This window comes from Salmo salar, chromosome 03 (assembly GCF_965601325.2).
Source record: "Salmo salar chromosome 03, fSalSal1, whole genome shotgun sequence".
In the NCBI taxonomy this organism is placed as follows: Eukaryota; Metazoa; Chordata; class Actinopteri; order Salmoniformes; family Salmonidae; genus Salmo; species Salmo salar.
The window spans coordinates 92382955-92396182 of record NC_138293.1 but is presented as its reverse complement, the minus strand read 5'-3'; the positions used below and the strand labels follow the sequence as shown (position 1 = coordinate 92396182).

At 46.8% G+C, this 13228-nt stretch overlaps 2 protein-coding genes across 2 annotated transcripts in view; one reads left to right on the top strand and one right to left on the bottom strand.

Moving 5' to 3' along the window:
- Positions 1-2218, bottom strand: part of LOC106606382 (DNA polymerase delta catalytic subunit) — a 40553-nt gene extending 38335 nt beyond the window's left edge. Inside the window, exon 1 of the mRNA XM_045715715.2 lies at positions 2065-2218. The gene's annotated coding sequence lies outside the window, so the exon portion shown is untranslated. The remainder of the gene's footprint in view (positions 1-2064) is intronic.
- Positions 2219-4873: 2655 nt separating this feature from the next.
- LOC106601986 (glycogen [starch] synthase, muscle) overlaps positions 4874-13228 on the top strand; it is a 38943-nt gene continuing 30588 nt past the window's right edge. Inside the window, exon 1 of the mRNA XM_014194429.3 lies at positions 4874-5055. The gene's annotated coding sequence lies outside the window, so the exon portion shown is untranslated. The remainder of the gene's footprint in view (positions 5056-13228) is intronic.

Below are 13228 nucleotides of genomic sequence, written 5' to 3'. Positions count from 1 at the left end.
TTGCTGTTGTTCTGGGATTGATTTGTACTTTTCGCACCAAAGTACGTTAATCTCTAGGAGACAGAACGAGTCTCCTTCCTGAGCGGTATGACGGCTGCGTGGTCCCATGGTGTTTATACTTGCGTACTATTGTTTGTACAGGTGAACGTGGTACCTTCAGGCATTTGGAAATTGCTCCCAAAGATGAACCAGACTTGTGGAGGTCTACAATTTTTTTTCTGTGGTCTTGGCTGACTACTTTTGATTTTCCCATGATGTCAAGCAAAGGGGCACTGAGTTTGAAGGTAGGCCTTGAAATACATCCACAGGTATACCTCCAATTGACTTAAATGATGTCAATTAGCCTATCAGAAGCTTCAAAAGCCAGGACAACATTTTTCTGGAATTTTCCAAGCTGTTTAAAGGCACAGTCATCTTTGTGTATATAAAGTCCTGACCCACTGGAATTGTGATACAGATTATTTCACTAACAATTCACTGTATGTATCAATTGTTGGAAAAAATACTTGTGTCATGCACAAAGTAGATGTCCTAACTGACATCCCTAAACTATAGTTTGCTAACAAGAAATTTGTGGAGTGGTTGAAAACGAGTTTTAATGACTCCAACCTAAGTGTATGTAAACTTCCGACTTCAACTGTAGCTGATGTAGTTATGGTGAGCTTTCTAGCGCAGTGGCTGCCTGGGCATCACTCAGGTCGACAGTGAAGGTTGTTGTGTTAGATTGCTAGAAATTCTATATTTAGGCCACTTAATTTCAATGCCCAATGATTCTTGAAATGCCTCATGAGTTTAGTAGAACGGTCTTACCCCACCATAATCCAAAATATAAGGTTGTTACAATGTCTTTGTAAACAATGTAGCTATAGCTTCAAAATATGTGTCAAACTAGCTATCACTCTGATCTCATGTAGACTGGGACTTGTTAGGGTCATAGCTCCATCTATGACGTTGAGTGTTACCTAGCTACTACAGTAGCTCCCTCATTTTTACAAAGTTACCTACATGTATCCAGCCCTGGCTATCCATGTGAACTAACTACAGTGGTGGAGAAAGTACAACATTTTCATACTTGAATAAAAGTAAAGATACCTTAAAAGAAAATGACTCAAATAAAAGTGAGTCACCCAGTAAAATACTAGAGTAAAAGTCAGAGTATTTGGTTTCAATATACTTAAGTATCAAAAGCAAATGTAATTGATAAAATGTACTTAGGTATCAAAAGTAAAAATCATTTAAAATGTCTAATATTAAGCAAACCAGACGACACAGTGTTCTTGTTTTTTTAATTTACGGATAGCCAGGGGCACAGTTCAACACTCAGACATCATTTACAAACGAAGCATGTGTGTTTAGTGAGTCCTCCAGATCAGAGGCAGTAGGGATCACCAGGGATGTTTACTTGATAAGTGAGTGACTTGGAACATTTCCCTGTCCTGCTAAACATTCAAAATGTAACGAGTACTTTTGGGTGTCAGGGAAAATGTATGGAGTAAAATGCACAATCATTTTTAAGGAATGTAGTGGAGTAAAAGTAAGTTGTCAAAATAGTAAATAACCAAAACAAACGACTTAACTACTACTTAAAGTATTTTACACCACTAACTATAGGAAACCAAGTGGCAGGGCTGCCGTTTGGCTGAAACACGAATGAAGGACTGTGCCTTTAACAGGTAATGTTAACTAGCTACAATAACCGAATCCAAATATCACTTTCCAACTTCATAGCTAGCTATCCGCGGATGAAGTTGAGACACTGGTAACTTCTGGTCACATTTGGAAGACGAGCAGACACCATTAGTAAGTAGCTATCAATATTAATAGTTACAAGTCGCCGTTGAGGTGTTTATTTGCTACAATGTGAACTTCTCAACGTCGTTGAACAACAACACGCCTGAAAGTTAGCTATCGCTAACTAGCTAGCCCTGTTTATATTGTAAATAACTAGTTACAAAGAAACAAATGGGTATACAAATGAATCATCATCCGAATGTATTTGGCAATCTCACACATGTGACATGGTTAGCTAGCTCTCGCTACTTGGTAATAAAATGTTGTAGCTACCTTTTCAATGTGGTGACTTCGATCAGATCCGACTTGACAACAACTCCCGCCACTTGTGCGTTTAATTCGTGAACTTCCACCCCCGGAGGATTTCCACAGCGCACGTGGTGATTGGTCAAAAGAGCGGAAACACGTGGCTGAAAAAAAGGATGGAGGCAGCGGCCATATTTGGTGTGGCTCAGAGACTGAAAACTCTGTGTGAGCTGTGTTAGATTTCTATCATAACAATATGTTTACATTGTGGTGACACTCAATTTGAAGTCTAATCACTGAAAATAGACTGTTTAATATGTATTTTAAAGACGTATAAAACACTTCTATTGTATCTCTATGAGCTAATAACCTAACCCAATAGATGAAATCGATCTTTATTCCAATTATTATATTATATTGTAAACAAGCAGTGTGGTTCACTGTAATGTATTTATCGTTATAGGTTACTAAAGGGTTATATATCAGGCCTGTATGTGTGTGTGTGTGTGTGCAGGTGTATGTGAAGATGGCTGGGGGTGGTGCGGAGGGCACCTCAAACAGCTTTTTCCTGCAATCTAGAGCCATAATCATTATACTTAATTCTGTGTAAAAGAATATCTCAAATGTTCTGCATATCTAAGCATACCTCTTAAGCTGTCTGTCTCCTCCTGACTGATGGTTATTTTTTTAAAGAAACTAAATATTATTCTCTGCATCTCTGATCAAATCTGGGTAAAAGAGTTCAAGGAATTTGAGTCTTATTTAATACATTTAGTTATTACTTGCTTTTCTAAACCAACCTTGCCTACTCTAACTTGATTGATATCCTGAAATGTCTTCTTGGTCGCTGCTTTTAGCAATGCTAGCATTTACACAATTGCGTTGCTGGGGATTAGCTTGCAAAAAAAATGGAATAATATGCCAGAAGTCAAAAGTTTAATAAAATGTAATTTCATCTTATTCTGTTGATTGTCTGTAGGCTTGGTCTTTATGCAGGGGAGATTTGAGAGAGAAAAACATCAAATCAAATCAAATGTTATTAGTCACATGCGCCGAATACAACAGTAAACCTTACAGTGAAATGCTTACTTACGAGCCCCTAACCAATAATGCAGTTTAAAAAAATACAGATAAGAATAAGAAATAAAAGTAACAAGTAATTAAAGCAGCAGTAAAATAACAATAGCGAGACTATATACAGGGGGGGTACCGGTACAGAGTCAACGTGCGGGGGCCGGTTAGTTGAGGTAATATGTGCATGTAGGTAGCGTTATTAAAGTGAATATGCATAGACAACAGAGAGTAGCAGCGGTGTGAAAGAGGAGGATGGGGGAGGGGGGCATTGCAAATAGTCTGGGTAGCCATTTGATTAGATGCCTCTTGGACCTAGACCTGGCGCTCCAATACCACTTGCTGTGCGGTAGCAGAGTAAACAGTCTATTACTAGGGTGGCTGGAGTCTTGACAATTTTTAGGGCCTTCCTCTGACACCGCCTAATATAGAGGTCCTGGATGGCAGGAAGCTTGGCCCCAGTGATGTACTGGGCCGTTTTCACTACCCTCTGTAGTGCCTTGCGGTCGGAGGCCGAGCAGTTGCCATATCAGGCAGTGATGCAACCAGTCAGGATGCTCTCGATAGTGCAGCTGTAAAACCTTTTGAGGATCTGAGGACCCATGCCAAATCTTTTCAGTCTCCTGGGGGGGAATAGGTTTTGTCGTGCCCTCTTCACGACTGTCTTGGTGTGCTTGGACCATGTTAGTTTGTTGGTGATGTGGACACCAAGGAACTTGAACCTCTCAACCTGCTCCACTGCAGCCTGTCGATGAGAATGGGGGTGTGCTCGGTCCTCTTTTTCCTGTAGTCCACAATCATCTCCTTTGTCTTGATCACGTTGAGGGAGAGGTTGTTGTCCTGGCACCACACTGCCAGGTCTCTGACCTCCTCCCTATAGGCTGTCTCGTCACTGTTGTGTCATCGACAAACTTAATGATGGTGTTGGAGTCGTACCTGGCTGTCCAGTCATGAGTTAACAGGGAGTACAGTAGGGGACTGAGCACGCAGCCCTGAGGGGCCCCTGTGTTGAGGATCAGTGTGGCGGATGTGTTGTTACCTACCCTTACCACCTGGGGGCGGCCCGTCAGGAAGTCCAGGATCCAGTTGCAGAGGGAGGTGTTTAGTGCCAGGGTCCTTAGCTTATTGATGAGCTTTGAGGGCACTATGGTGTTGAACGCTGAGCTGTAGTCAATGAATAACATCCTCACATAGGTGTTCCTTTTGTCCAGGTGGGAAAGGGCAGTGTGGAGTGCAATAGAGATTGCATCAGTGGAACTTATAATTAAACAGACTTTCCAAACGTGGGTCTGGCGGGGACAGAGAGACATGCAAGAGGAAAAACTATAAGTTCGGTAAGGTTTCACAGCATATAAGAACTGAGAGCGGGGCTTGCTGCATGGTCAAATGTCATTCTGTAGTCACGTTGTTGGTTGTACTTTCCGCTATATTCCAATCTGACACTCAACGAGCATTATAAATAACTTGCTTGCCCTTTTCTCTCCTCTTTGAAAAATAAAAAAAGACAGACCAGTTGCTCACGTTGCTCACGATTCCCTCTCCTTCGATTGACAACAAAGTCCACCAACCACAGTCCGTCTTAGTGAACTCAGTCAACCAATTGTACATGTTGGTTTGTGAAAACGACCCATTTTGCCATGGGCGGGGCCTGTACCCCATAGAAATCAAGGGGTCAAGAACGCCATCTCATGAATAATGTGAAAGGAGGCGGTACTTTTGCCGATACAACCCCGCCCCCTTACGTGCAGTAATCCACACACAGGCGTTATTTCATTTTGTCCATCAACATGACATACTGTGCATTAAACCAATGTGGATCTCCAGCATTCGCATGAGGCTTCCGCCCCCTCTGCTATCTCATTTTTTTTTTTTTTGATTGATTGATTGAAACAGATGCCAATGTTGCCATAGCTTGCTTTACCGAACTTGGTACGACACCGGTTTAGGGTAAGTAACCTTCACCACCTCAGTGGGGTTGATAATAATTCCATGTTTTCTGGAACGTATAGCCTATGAGTACGTGTATTATTGCCGAGGTAAGGAGAGCGTCCTCTGCATCGCGATGTGTTTTGGCTGGGCAAGCAGTCTTCCTGATACAGTGTGTCATCGCAATGTAACGGATGACAGTAAACACGTTACATTGTAGTCATTATTAGTAACAAAGCGGTGTTTCATAATTATGAATGATAGTGTGTTGTTCGCTGCTGGAGTGTGTGTGTCTGTGTGGGAGGTGTGACTGAGCGGCACGAGCGAAGAGGAGGCCTCAGACAGTACTAGTAGCCAGCCAACCTGTTCCCAGGCAGCCTTACAGGCTTCTTTAGGATGTATAATGTACTCCATTCATATTCAGGAAGAGAAAGTAGCCTCAGACAGTACTAGTAGCCAGCCAACCTGTTCCCAGGCAGCCTTACAGGCTTCTTTAGGATGTATAATGTACTCCATTCATATTCAGGAAGAGAAAGTAGCCTCAGACAGTACTAGTAGCCAGCCAACCTGTTCCCAGGCAGCCTTACAGGCTTCTTTAGGATGTGTAATGTACTCCATTCATATTCAGGAAGAGAAAGTAGCCTCAGACAGTACTAGTAGCCAGCCAACCTGTTCCCAGGCAGGCTTACAGGCTTCTTTAGGATGTGTAATGTACTCCATTCATATTCAGGAAGAGAAAGTAGCCTCAGACAGTACTAGTAGCCAGCCAACCTGTTCCCAGGCATCCTTACAGGCTTCTTTAGGATGTATAATGTACTCCATTCATATTCAGGAAGAGAAAGTAGCCTCAGACAGTACTAGTAGCCAGCCAACCTGTTCCCAGGCATCCTTACAGGCTTCTTTAGGATGTATAATGTACTCCATTCATATTCAGGAAGAGAAAGTAGCCTCAGACATGGTCAGTGTGACGTAGGCTATCATAAACGATTTATATTGCCCTGCCCTGGGCTGAGTGGGACTCCGCCTGTCTTTTACATCTCTATCATTCATCAAAGTGTGTGTGTGTGTGTGTGTGTGTGTGTGTGTGTGTGTGTGTAAAGAGAGAGTACATTCGCTCCATCATAACAAGTGTGTTACACTACAGTTCCACTACAGACCTGCTCTGTATGAAATGTCTCTACATTGCCAACAACAGTCTGAAACCATGGGAGTTGGTTTTGCCTGAGCCACAGCATGCCAACAGTCAACCAACGTTGGGCTGCTGCAACTAGTGTCGTAAATCACCCTGCAATATTTCATCATGGTGCTGCATGTCACCAGCATCGTTTGTTGTCCAAGCTATTTCACAAAAGTTCAGGGGGGTGTGTCACATTCAGTATTTTTCTGACATGACAAGATTGTCTGGTCAGAACATGTCACTAAAATAGTGTAGTAACTTCCTGGTCCTAGGCTCTACTCAGCGCCCACCTTCACCTCTCTCATCCTCTCCCTCCCTCCATCTCTTCTACCTCACCCCTCTCTTCCTCAGCCTCTCCCTCCCCCCACCGCTTCTACCTCACCCCTCTCTTCCTCAGCCTCTCCCTCCCCCCACCTCTTCTACCTTACCCCTGGCTCTTCCTCGTCCTCTCCCTCCCCCCACCGCTTCTACCTCACCCCTCTCTTCCTCAGCCTCTCCCTCCCCCCACCGCTTCTACCTCACCCCTCTCTTCCTCAGCCTCTCCCTCCCCCCACCTCTTCTACCTCACCCCTCTCTTCCTCAGCCTCTCCCTCCCCCCACCTCTTCTACCTTACCCCTGGCTCTTCCTCAGCCTCTCCCTCCCCCCACCGCTTCTACCTCACCCCTCTCTTCCTCGTCCTCTCCCTCCCCCCACCGCTTCTACCTTACCCCTCTCTTCCTCTCCCTCCCCCCACCTCTTCTACCTTCCCTCTCTCTTCCTCGTCCTCTCCCTCCCCCCACCTCTTCTACCTTCCCTCTCTCTTCCTCGTCCTCTCCCTCCCCCCACCTCTTCTACCTTACCCCTCTCTTCCTCTCCCTCCCCCCACCTCTTCTACCTTCCCTCTCTCTTCCTCTCCCCCCCACCTCTTCTACCTTCCCTCTCTCTTCCTCCCCCCCACCTCTTCTACCTTCCCTCTCTCTTCCTCCACTACTCTACATTACAGTTGATGACTGTACTTCCACAAATATTTCACTCTCTCTCACACACACACAGATCACACTCTCACACACACACAGATCACACTCTCACACGCACCACCCAGATCACACTCTCACACGCACCACCCAGATCACACTCTCACACGCACCACACAGATCACACTCTCTCACACATCCAGATCACACTCTCACACACACCACACAGATCACACTCTCACACGCACCACACAGATCACACTCTCTCACACACCCAGATCACACTCTCTCACACACCCAGATCACACTCTCACACGCACCACACAGATCACACTCTCACACGCACCACACAGATCACACTCTCACACGCACCACACAGATCACACTCTCTCACGCACCACACAGATCACACTCTCTCACACACACAGATCACACTCTCTCACACACACAGATCACACTCTCACACACACAGATCACCCCACCCCAGATCACACTCTCACACACACCACACAGATCACACTCTCACACACACAGATCACACACACAGATCACACTCTCACACACACACAGATCACACTCTCACACACACCACACAGATCACACTCTCACACACACAGATCACACTCTCACACACACAGATCACACTCTCACACACACAGATCACACTCTCACACGCACCACCCAGATCACACTCTCACACGCACCACCCAGATCACACTCTCTCACACATCCAGATCACACACTCTCACACACACCCAGATCACACTCTCACACGCACCAGCCAGATCACACTCTCACACACACCACACAGATCACACTCTCACACACACCACACAGATCACACTCTCACACACACCACACAGATCACACTCTCACACACACCACACAGATCACACTCTCACACGCACCACACAGATCACACTCTCTCACACACCCAGATCACACTCTCACACGCACCACACAGATCACACTCTCTCACACACACAGATCACACTCTCACACACACAGATCACACTCTCACACACACAGATCACACTCTCACACACACAGATCACACTCTCACACACACCACACAGATCACACTCTCTCACACACAGATCACACTCTCACACACACACAGATCACACTCTCACACACACACAGATCACACTCTCACATGCACCACACAGATCACACTCTCACACACACAGATCACACTCTCACACACACAGATCACACTCTCACACACACAGATCACACTCTCACACGCACCACACAGATCACATTCTCTCTCACACACACAGATCACACTCTCACACGCACCACACAGATCACATTCTCTCTCACACACACAGATCACACTCTCACACGCACCACACAGATCACATTCTCTCTCACACACACAGATCACACTCTCACACGCACCACACAGATCACATTCTCTCTCACACACACAGATCACACTCTCACACGCACCACACAGATCACATTCTCTCTCACACACACACAGATCACACTCTCACACGCACCACACAGATCACATTCTCTCTCACACACACAGATCACACTCTCACACGCACCACACAGATCACATTCTCTCTCACACACACAGATCACACTCTCACACGCACCACACAGATCACATTCTCTCTCACACACACAGATCACACTCTCACACGCACCACACAGATCACATTCTCTCTCACACACACACCAGTGCATACTGTCTGTCTCATTCTCACACACACTCCTAGAACCCCATAAGACACAGCAGAGCTAGTTGGGACAGCCTCTTCTCATTGACTTTTTAAAGAATCAAGGTGTGTATTTAATAAATCCTTTCTGACATCAGCAGCTGTCACAAATACTTCTCCAGATACCCAGCCTAAAATCCCCAAAAAGCAAGCAATGCGGAAAAAGTCCCACGAGAGAGAGGTGTGTGTGTGTGTTCTGTGTGTGTGATATATATATATACTTCTACAGATATATATATCCCCCGCCACATAGACTATAGTAGCATAGATAGGAACACAGTAACAACTGTAGCAGTGATGAATAAATACATGTCCATTGGGGTGGAGGCAGAGTAAAGACTGTTGGGGGGGGTGACCATAGGGGGAGCAGCAGACTAAATTACCACTGCGGGGGTGTGGGGACCAAGTGAAATAAAATATAAATAATCATTTTTGACTGACATATTTTTAGACCACGACGTCCCAGTTCTCTCTAAGCTGAGCGTACTGAGGTAACCATCCACTCTCTCAATGGTCTTAACACTCGGGGCGACGGGTAGCCTAGTGGTTAGGGACGGGTAGCCTAGTGGTTAGGGACAGGTAGCCTAGTGCTTAGGGACAGGTAGCCTAGTGCTTAGGGACAGGTAGCAGCCTAGTGCTTAGGGACAGGTAGCAGCCTAGTGCTTAGGGACAGGTAGCAGCCTAGTGCTTAGGGACAGGTAGCAGCCTAGTGCTTAGGGACAGGTAGCAGCCTAGTGCTTAGGGACAGGTAGCAGCCTAGTGCTTAGGGACAGGTAGCAGCCTAGTGCTTAGGGACAGGTAGCAGCCTAGTGCTTAGGGACAGGTAGCAGCCTAGTGCTTAGGGACAGGTAGCAGCCTAGTGCTTAGGGACAGGTAGCAGCCTAGTGCTTAGGGACAGGTAGCAGCCTAGTGCTTAGGGACAGGTAGCAGCCTAGTGCTTAGGGACAGGTAGCAGCCTAGTGCTTAGGGACAGGTAGCAGCCTAGTGCTTAGGGACAGGTAGCAGCCTAGTGCTTAGGGACAGGTAGCAGCCTAGTGCTTAGGGACAGGTAGCAGCCTAGTGCTTAGGGACAGGTAGCAGCCTAGTGCTTAGGGACAGGTAGCAGCCTAGTGCTTAGGGACAGGTAGCAGCCTAGTGCTTAGGGACAGGTAGCAGCCTAGTGCTTAGGGACAGGTAGCAGCCTAGTGCTTAGGGACAGGTAGCCGCCTAGTGCTTAGGGACAGGTAGCCGCGTGCTTAGGGACAGGTAGCCTAGTGCTTAGGGACAGGTAGAGCCTGTGCTTAGGGACAGGTAGCAGCCTAGTGCTTAGGGACAGGTAGCAGCTAGTGCTTAGGGACAGGTAGCAGCCTAGTGCTTAGGGACAGGTAGCAGCCTAGTGCTTAGGGACAGGTAGCAGCTAGTGCTTAGGGACGGGTAGCCTAGTGGTTAGGGACGGGTAGCCTAGTGGTTAGGGACGGGTAGCCTAGTGGTTAGGGACGGGTAGCCTAGTGGTTAGGGACGGGAGCCTAGTGGTTAGAGGCGGTAGCCTAGTGGTTAGAGGCAGGTAGCCTAGTGGTTAGAGGCAGGTAGCCTAGTGGTTACGGACAGGTAGCCTAGTGGTTACGGACAGGTAGCCTAGTGGTTACGGACAGGTAGCCTAGTGGTTACGGACAGGTAGCCTAGTGGTTACGGACAGGTAGCCTAGTGGTTACGGACAGGTAGCCTAGTGGTTACGGACAGGTAGCCTAGTGGTTACGGACAGGTAGCCTAGTGGTTACGGGCAGGTAGCCTAGTGGTTACGGGCAGGTAGCCTAGTGGTTAGGGACAGGTAGCCTAGTGGTTACGGACAGGTAGCCTAGTGGTTAGGGACAGGTAGCCTAGTGGTTAGGGACAGGTAGCCTAGTGGTTAGAGCGCTGGACTAGTAACCGAAAGGTTCCAACTATCCCTGAGCTGACGAGGTACAAATCTGTCGTTCTGCCCCTGAAATGTTCCTAGGCCGTCATTGAAAATAAGAATTTGTTCTTAACTGACTTGCCTAGTAAAATAAAGGTAAAATAAAAATCCCAGATCTATGCTGGAACATTGTTAACATTGTGGGAGGCAACCCATCTGCCTAGGGAGACTACTCCCAGGGTCTGGTTGTATATGGGCGGCTGTATATGGGCGGTTGTATATGGGCGGTTGTATATGGGCGGTTGTATATGGGCGGTTGTTTATGGGCGGTTGTATATGGGCGGTTGTATATGGGCGGTTGTTTATGGGCGGTTGTATATGGGCGGTTGTATATGGGCGGTTGTATATGGGCGGTTGTATATGGGCGGTTGTTTATGGGCGGTTGTATATGGGCGGTTGTTTATGGGCGGTTGTTTGGGGGTGGTTGTATATGGCCGGTTGTATATGGCCGGTTGTTTATGGGCGGTTGTATATGGCCGGTTGTATATGGGCGGTTGTATATGGGCGGTTGTATATGGGCGGTTGTTTATGGCCGGTTGTTTATGGCCGGTTGTATATGGCCGGTTGTATATGGCCGGTTGTTTATGGCCGGTTGTATATGGCCGGTTGTTTATGGGCGGTTGTATATGGGCGGTTGTTTATGGCCGGTTGTATATGGCCGGTTGTATATGGCCGGTTGTATATGGCCGGTTGTATATGGGCGGTTGTATATGGGCGGTTGTTTATGGGCGGTTGTTTGGGGGTGGTTGTATATGGCCGGTTGTTTATGGGCGGTTGTTTATGGGCGGTTGTTTGGGGGTGGTTGTTTATGGCCGGTTGTTTATGGCCGGTTGTTTGGGGGTGGTTGTATATGGCCGGTTGTTTATGGGCGGTTGTATATGGGCGGTTGTATATGGGCGGTTGTTTATGGGCGGTTGTTTGGGGGCGGTTGTTTGGGGGCGGTTGTTTATGGGCGGTTGTTTATGGGCGGTTGTATATGGGCGGTTGTTTATGGGCGGTTGTTTATGGGCGGTTGTTTATGGGCGGTTGTTTATGGGCGGTTGTTTATGGGCGGTTGTTTATGGGCGGTTGTTTATGGGCGGTTGTATATGGGCGGTTGTATATGGGGGCGGTTGTATATGGGCGGTTGTATATGGGCGGTTGTTTATGGGCGGTTGTTTGGGGGTGGTTGTTTATGGCCGGTTGTTTGGGGGTGGTTGTATATGGGTGGTTGTTTATGGGCGGTTGTATATGGGCGGTTGTTTATGGGCGGTTGTTTGGGGGTGGTTGTTTATGGCCGGTTGTTTATGGCCGGTTGTTTGGGGGTGGTTGTTTATGGGCGGTTGTATATGGGCGGTTGTTTATGGGCGGTTGTTTATGGGCGGTTGTTTGGGGGTGGTTGTATATGGCCGGTTGTATATGGGCGGTTGTTTATGGGCGGTTGTATATGGCCGGTTGTTTATGGCCGGTTGTTTGGGGGCGGTTGTATATGGGCGGTTGTATATGGGCGGTTGTTTATGGCCGGTTGTTTATGGCCGGTTGTTTGGGGGTGGTTGTATATGGGCGGTTGTTTATGGCCGGTTGTTTGGGGGTGGTTGTTTATGGCCGGTTGTTTATGGCCGGTTGTTTGGGGGTGGTTGTTTATGGGCGGTTGTATATGGGCGGTTGTTTATGGGCGGTTGTTTGGGGGTGGTTGTTTATGGCCGGTTGTTTATGGCCGGTTGTTTGGGGGTGGTTGTTTATGGGCGGTTGTATATGGGTGGTTGTTTGGGGGTGGTTGTTTATGGGCGGTTGTATATGGGCGGTTGTTTGGGGGTACAGAACATGGTGTTCTTCCACAACTCGTGGTGATGATTCATGTCTTTTTAAGTCTAGAAAGTTCCCCCTGTACCACTGACCAAATACTGTTGTATATGGGCCTACGGTATCATTGATGTCATTTGATCAAGTTATCAGATTTGGATACAGTACTTTGTACACACACACTCTCTCTTACCTTACCTGGGTTGTGATGTTGAGTCAGTCATGTCATATAGTGTTTTCATGTTAACTCTTCCTTTCAATTTTGGGGCAGCAAACATAGACATTTCCTTCTGCATCTTTATCTCACCACTGCATTATACTCTTTGTCATAGGAGCCATTGTAAACAAGCTGTGTATAGTTTCTAATGATGCTTTAAAATAGTGTATATTCAACCAGCAGATATTAAAGGCTGTCCGACAGCAGTACGCTAATGATAAGAAGATGTAAATGAACAATAAAGTTATTTCTTAAACATTTATTTGGAGGTCAGGATACTGATGTGTAAAAATGCTGGAAAGTGAGCACACACATTCACTTTAACCCTTAACCTCGCTGACTCTACTCCTAACCAATGGTAACTTCTAAACCTCACCCCTTAACCTCGCTGACTCTAC